Here is a 6857-nt window from a genome sequence, read left to right as displayed (position 1 = left end):
TTGTCTGTGTTTTTGATTTGAGAGTTTTCGTAGTGCATTTCTGATGTTTTTGCACTCCCTATCAAACCACTTTTCTTTTGCTTTTGTTTTTTGGTAGTTTTTTGATTTAGTTGTTTTTAGTTTAGATTTTGATGCCAGTTTGTGAAATAGGTGATTTAGTTTTTGTGTGGCCAAGTTTATGCCTAATTTGTTGGTTTGATACGGAGTGTTTAGGAATGTGAATTTCTTCATCGCCCAGTACAGTTTGGTATCTGTCTAGGCTGTTTGTGTCCCATCTGTACGCCTGGTTGAGGTCGTACAGCTGGCTGGGCTGTGTCAGTGTGTCTCTGTGCTGGTGTGCTCTCTTCATGTAGAGTGTGATCTGGCTATGGTCGGAGAGAGGAGTTTGTGGCCTGATAGTGAAGGCACTGATACAGGAGGGGTCCAGGTCGGTGATGGCGTAGTCCACCACACTGCTGCCCAGAGCTGAGCTGAAGGTGAACCTGCCTAGAGAGTCCCCTCTAGTGCTGCCTTTGACGATGTACAGGCACAGCCCTTGACAGCTGGAGCAGCTCGCGCCCGGTGCTGTTGACCGTGGAGTCATGGCTGCACCTGTGTGAGGTGACTGGTGTGTGGTACAGAGGGGATTGTCCGAATACATGAGTGTTTCCCTGTGTGTTAGTAAAGTCTGCCAGTGTGCCTGTTCGTGCATTGAGGTCACCACAGAGCAGCACGTTTCCCTGGCCCTGGAAATGACCGATCTCCGCGTGGAGACTGGGGAGAATTCCCTCACTGTAGTAAGGGGATTCTGAGGGTGGGATGTAGACAGCACACAGAAAAACCTCATTTTCTGTACATATGGTATTTCTTTTGATTTTAAGCCAAACTTGTGACTCTTCTCTCTTAACTAATTGTATGGAGTGACTGAGCTCCACTCTGTACCACACAATGATCCCCCCAGAGTCTCTGCCCCATGTGATTTTTTTTGACAAAGGGCACCATGATCTCCTTGTAGCCGGGGGGACAGTGGGTAGCCAAGTCTCCCCGACACCATGTCTCCTGTAGGATCATGATGTCTGTCTCCTTTACATTCTTGATAAAGTCAGGATCAGTGTTCTTCAGCCCAAATGCTGACGAGCCCAGACCCTAAATGTTCCATATACTTATCGTTAGAGATCTCATTGTTATCGTTTGAATTATCTTTGCAGTTTGTTTTTGCTTTCTGGAACTGTAACAAATTTGTGTCGGACATTTACATCATCAACAAAAACAGTATTGTTTGTCGCTGTGGGTGGTGGTAGTTTAGCTCATAAGCCGGGTGCAGATGAGGTTCAGGAGCTGCCAGATTTCTCCCAGCTCCAAACCGCTCGGGACTGCTGGTCTGGCCAGGGCTGCGGCGTAGCTGTGCAGGAGGGGCTCGGTCCAGCTCTGCTGTTGTGCTGGGTGGGGGTTTGTGGATTGGCCTGGTTCAGCTGCTGGTCTGGCTGAGGGGCGTGGGGTGAGGCGCTGGTTCTGGTCCCGTTCGGTCGTTGGTCTGGGTTGGAAGGCTGTAGGATGGGGCTGGTTCTGTTCTTTGTGGGTTGAGCTGGTCTGGGGTGGGGGTGTGGGTTTTGGGGTGTTCCTCTGGTAGTCCTGCTGTTTCTCTCTGGGGTGTTGTTTGGGTGTCTGCCCAGTGTAGTGTCTTTCAGAGTTTTTGTGAAGAGTCCGATGGTCTGTTTTTTGAGGTGTTTATGGTCATGTAGATGCTGTGATCCAAGGGTGGGGTGATGGGCCAGGTAGACGTTTGGGAGCAGGGCACAGCACTGTGAGATCTCAGCTTTGATTCTCTGGATGGTGTGGTGCTGCTCATCCTGTCTTGACAGCAGGGTGGAGATGACAATTGGGCGCGAGGGAACTCCTGTATGGCCCTCTCTGCCACTCTCCTAATGGACTGGGCCACCTGCTCCCTCCAGGTCCTCAGATCGTTGGTGCCGGTGTGGATGATGATGTGCCGTGGGGCTCCCAGGACAGACCTGGACAGCAGCTGCAGGGCCTTCTCCGTCGTCGGACACCAGAGCTTTGCTGTTTGTAGTCCTGGGAAGAGCCTGTGCTCATCGATGTACTTCCCGTTGGAGTCAATGAGAAGGGCTACTTCCGTGCATCTGCCTCTGGTGTCTGGTGTGCTGCCAGGCGGGGGGCTGCATGGGGGGTGCAGTGTGTGAGGTGGAGGTGTTGGGTGGGGCCGTCTCTGGGGCTGGGTGTGTGTGTGGGTCACCCTGAGTGTTTGGCAAGGTGGATGTGCTTTTGGGCAGTGATGTTGTGAGTGGATCTGGGATGCCGGGGGGTGCAGTGGGTATGGTGTTTGCTACGGTGGGGGTACTGGGTAAGTGGGAGTTGGTGGTGGGGGTTGTAGGGATGTCAGGTTGTGTGGGGGTCGGTGTGTCTTTGCGGGTTGGGGGTGGGTGTTGTGTGTTGTGTGTTCTGGGCCTCAGGGCTGTTCTGTTGCAGTCGGGGCTGCAGTGGGAAGTAGTGAGTTTCCTCAGCTGTTCTTTGAGGGTCTTGCTTGTCCTCTCCGCGAGCTGCACCTCCTCTCTCAGCTCTGCTACTTCCGACTGCAGCTTACTGTTGTCCTGAAGCAACTCTTCCATCTGTGCCCTGAGCTGTTTGTTGGAGGTTTTGCATTCGTTCCTGTGTTTGTTAACCTCGTCTCTTAGCTGTTGTGCTGTCTGCCCCTCTGTGAGTCTCCCCAGCATCAGTTCCTTGGACTCAGTGAAGTCCAGCTCCAGAGCAGAGAGTTTCTCTCTCAGGAGGCGCGCTGTGCTGTGGTCATAGGGGGGTTGGTGTGGGCCGTGTGTGTCTGGGTGGTGTGATTCAGTGTTGCCTAGGGCTACACTCTCGCTGATCTGTTCTGTAGCTGTGGTTGTGTTCATGGGCTCAGAGTCAGGTGGAGCTGAACTCTCCGGTGTGGTAGGCATCAGGCTACTGGGTCTCTCTCCTGTTTCTGGGGGAGGTTTCTCCAGGTCAGCCTGTGATTTCAGGTCGGTGAACTTTTCCTCAAATAGCTCCAGAGCAGCCTCACTGCCCTTTATCATCACTGTACCATTGTGGTAAGTGTTGACGGTCAGGACAGTGTCTTCTAGCTCGCTGTCACCCCCTATGGAGATTTGCCTGCCTTTGCTGATGCCCCTTCTCGTGGTGTTTGTATATGTCTTGCACACAGCTGTGTGCCAGGCATTTGGGTGCTCAGTAAAGAAGAGCACGTTTTAATGTGTTTTTCTCCTGCCTGGCAGTAGTCAGCGATAAGGGTCTCTGGATTTTCCTTCATCCATGTGTCTTTGTACTGTTTCCTGGTCTTAACGGTTTTCACGTCCTCAGGGTATTGGAGTACTGTGCTGAGAGGGCAGGGCTGGTCCAGTGGGGCTGTCTTCTGCTCTGTACTCATCTTGCTTCTTTTAAATACAATCGGCTCAGGTGAGAAGAGCAAAAAGACAGCCTGGCTAGGGCGTTTTGAATACAATCAGCCCCACTGTTGCTTGGGAACAGGTTCTTCAACTTTGGCCTTTTGAGTTTAATGGGCCCAAGTGGTATTTGGTTTAGTTTAAACTTTAAGGTAACTTTTTCTAAAGACTTTTTTTTTACTTTTATTTAGTAAATCAGTTCAATTTTAGAGGCCTCTTCAAATAAGGAGAAGAAAGATCAGGGCTTACCAGTTGTTTTTCGTGCTTATGGCTGAGTTCTTGGCTTCTCTTGATGCTGCTTGTATTTTCCCTTTCCTTCTTGTTTCCTTTGGTGTACTTTTTATTTCTTTCTTGTCTTCTTATTCTATTTCCTTGTTTTAATTGTTCCTTTTTTTCTGTTTGTTCCTCTTCATTTCTTGAAGATTTTTCTCTTTGAAGTTTTTCCTCAGGTCCTTTATCTTCAGGTGTAGCTGTGTCTTATAGTTGGTCTTCAGATTTTCAGATGTTTGCTTTGTTGTTTTTTTTTCAATGATAAATTATTTCTTTACTTCTTTGGTTTTCTTTAGTTTGTGTTAGATGTTGCCTTATTCCTAGACTATTTGTTCAGTTACAGAAAACTCATCTTCTGAGCTTCCTCTCTCTCTCTCAGTAAAAACTGTTACTGTCACTGCTCGATACCGATGTTAGCCTACTATACCATCTTCAGCCACAGCTAGAAAATGTACTGCTCTAGTACCGGAGCAAAAGAAAGCAAGGCCAACTTTGAATGGGCACATGTGTCAGATGCTGAATGTGACAAGGATGGGATTCAAACCCATGCATGCAAAGCTCAATGGATTAGCAGTCCATTGCCTTAACCACTTGGCCACCTCGTTGAGAAAACTGGGCTATCCGTACATGTGTTGGCGTGCTCCAGATGATCTTTTTTTTTCCCTTGTACTCGAAGGGTCATTTTTCTGTTCCACATGCGCTTTCAACATTTTCTTTGGGAGATGTCAAGCCACCAAGCCACTGCTGTGCTTCAGTGGCCGGTGTGGAGTTCAGTGGCCCTGTTGTACACGGAAAGCACATTGAGCTCCTTGGACATGAAAAGTTCCAGAAAAAAGCCATTTGTCATCCTTTCTCTTGGTGTCGATGTTGCTTTTGTATGTAAAGGTGGCAACTTGCTCAACGAGCAGGCGGAGCGCGCATCGAATGCAGATGTCTCAGAGCGGTGTGTCCAAGTGGTTGTAAAAGGACAGCACTCCAGGGGTGCTGTGGCTTAGTTGGTTAAAGCGCCTGCTTCGTAAACAGGAGATCCTGGGTCTGAATCCCAGCGGTGCCTTTTTGTTTTTCTGTCTTCTCGTACAGAACTGGTCATTATGGATAACCTCCTACGGCTAGACTTAATTAAATGCAAGTATTAATTTCCTGTCTTGAACGACTTTTTTTTAAATGGATGCAACTTGCAAAAGATGAAATACAAACCTTGCTACTCTGCGCTCGTGGCTGGCAAAAAAAAGTCAGCAATGTTTTCTCATTAACCTTAACCCTGTGAATGGAGAATAGTTAAATGACCAAGTCTATGCAGCTTAATTGGTTCGCACATCGGGCTCTTAGGGTGGTGAATCATGCTCACCCCAGTCCTTAATCTTTTAAAGAGGATACAAAATTGAACCTAGCCGCCACATCTCATACATTCTCTTCAGTGATATAAAGGTAACATCTATCCTCGCTCCAGAGAAAATCACACGTTGAGGGCATTTTTTTTTTCACTTTACCATGAGTTGGGCTCGGCTGCACAGAGGCGAGAGCAGAGCAATGAGGTCACGGGGACAGGGTAGTCACACGTTGGCGGTTTAAACACGCGGAAGATCACTGAGGGATCTATATGGACCCTCCGTGCGCCATCAGTCCGCACTCTGGACTCTGAATCCTGCCATCCGAGTTTAGATCTTGGCTGAACCTGAGCTGCAGTTCCTTCTTAAAACGTAATCTGGTGAGCGTTTTATAGAATCGTTCTTGTATGGATTCAGAACTAGCAATACATCAGGAACGAACCGGTCTTCTTCCTGTCTAAAGAGTGTGACCTGCTTGGACCCGCAGTCGCTTTTCTCATGTGCACAAACTCTCACTAGTAAGCCAGAACTAACTAGCCGGTCTTCAGAGAGCCTACTACCAGAGCGTCGCAGCAGGAATCTCTCCCACTTCCCTCATGCCAAACCAGCACTGCCTGACACTAGGCCAGAGAATGCTGATTGGACACAGCAACAAGCCTGCCACTGTTTCTTTGTGTCCGCGGGAGATCTGAATCCACACAGATTGGATGAGTATTCAACATTCTGAGTTACAGCTCGAGAATTCAATTGTTACCTCAACCCCAGTTGATATCAGTTTAATTCCTATGAGTGATGTACTTGCTTTTGAGTATCTAGTGTAGAAGCTGAAATCAAAGCTCATTAACGAAATGGTATAAATGAATGGTATACTGAATGTATGTCCCTTGGTTTGTAACTCTTCGTGATCGAATATATACCTTTTGTATTCTGCTAACCCTCGCTATAAGATCTGTTATGTTTATATACACATTTTATGCCTTAATAAATGTATTGTCGTGTAATAGTATCCGTGTGTGTGTGTGTGTTATCCCGCAAGGTTGTTTTTCTAATAGCCATCAAAGAATCATTTTGTGACTTACTGCTACAATTAATAATTGTCCCAGTAATGCACAAAACCCCTACATTTATTGGTGCCTCACAAGAGGATGCCTACAAACTCAAACTCAGTGACTGACTACAGAAAGTGATAAATAGCACTAAAGTATCTGCCAACGTGCACTAGAACAGTCCAGAATGCTGGTTCTGCTGGCGATCCTCTCCTGGGTCCCTGCTCCGGACGTCCCTTCCCCCACCTCTCTGGGCAGACCAGACACCCGCAGTGCAGCTCTTCACCACTACCTTTTTTATTTATTTATTTTACCTTATACGGCATCCAAAGTTTCATCTAAATGCTCAGAATACCCCATTTCTGGTACCAAAATTAGTACACACCGTACTACAATGAATTTAAATGGGGATTTTTTAATTCTGGATCTGCATGAAATCATAAAAATGAGGGGTTGTATTATTTTCTGTTACAGAACTTAGATTGGATGCAGTATAACCTTTAACTCAAAAGCTTCACATAGATATACCTGGAGATATACACAAACCAGGATGCACAAAGAGCTACTATAGCTCTTTGTTATTATATATACTATAATAACAAAGACAAAGCAAAAAATATGGTAGTGGCAATTTCCTCTTTGATCTCGCCTAATCCAAGATGCACAGAACATCAGTCTTATTTTAACATGCTCTTTACATTCACATCATGCGTAGCCACAGACCACGCTCAACTGTACGATGTCCACTCCCACAATTACTGGCATGCTGATGTCACTCATACGTGCATGTCTTAAAG

At 47.0% G+C, this 6857-nt stretch overlaps 2 non-coding genes across 2 annotated transcripts; one reads left to right on the top strand and one right to left on the bottom strand.

The window, feature by feature from the left end:
* Window positions 1-4209: 4209 nt before the first annotated feature.
* trnas-gcu (transfer RNA serine (anticodon GCU)) lies at window positions 4210-4291 on the bottom strand. The gene has a single exon. It is a non-coding gene; the product is annotated as a tRNA-Ser (tRNA).
* A 375-nt stretch (window positions 4292-4666) lies between these two features.
* On the top strand, window positions 4667-4740 carry trnat-cgu (transfer RNA threonine (anticodon CGU)). The gene has a single exon. It is a non-coding gene; the product is annotated as a tRNA-Thr (tRNA).
* The last annotated feature ends 2117 nt before the right edge of the window (window positions 4741-6857 follow it).

The sequence above is a fragment of the Atractosteus spatula genome (assembly GCF_055471065.1).
Source record: "Atractosteus spatula isolate fAtrSpa1 chromosome 26 unlocalized genomic scaffold, fAtrSpa1.hap1 SUPER_26_unloc_1, whole genome shotgun sequence".
NCBI classification, from domain to species: domain Eukaryota; kingdom Metazoa; phylum Chordata; class Actinopteri; order Semionotiformes; family Lepisosteidae; genus Atractosteus; species Atractosteus spatula.
This window is presented reverse-complemented; position numbering and strand designations above follow the sequence as displayed.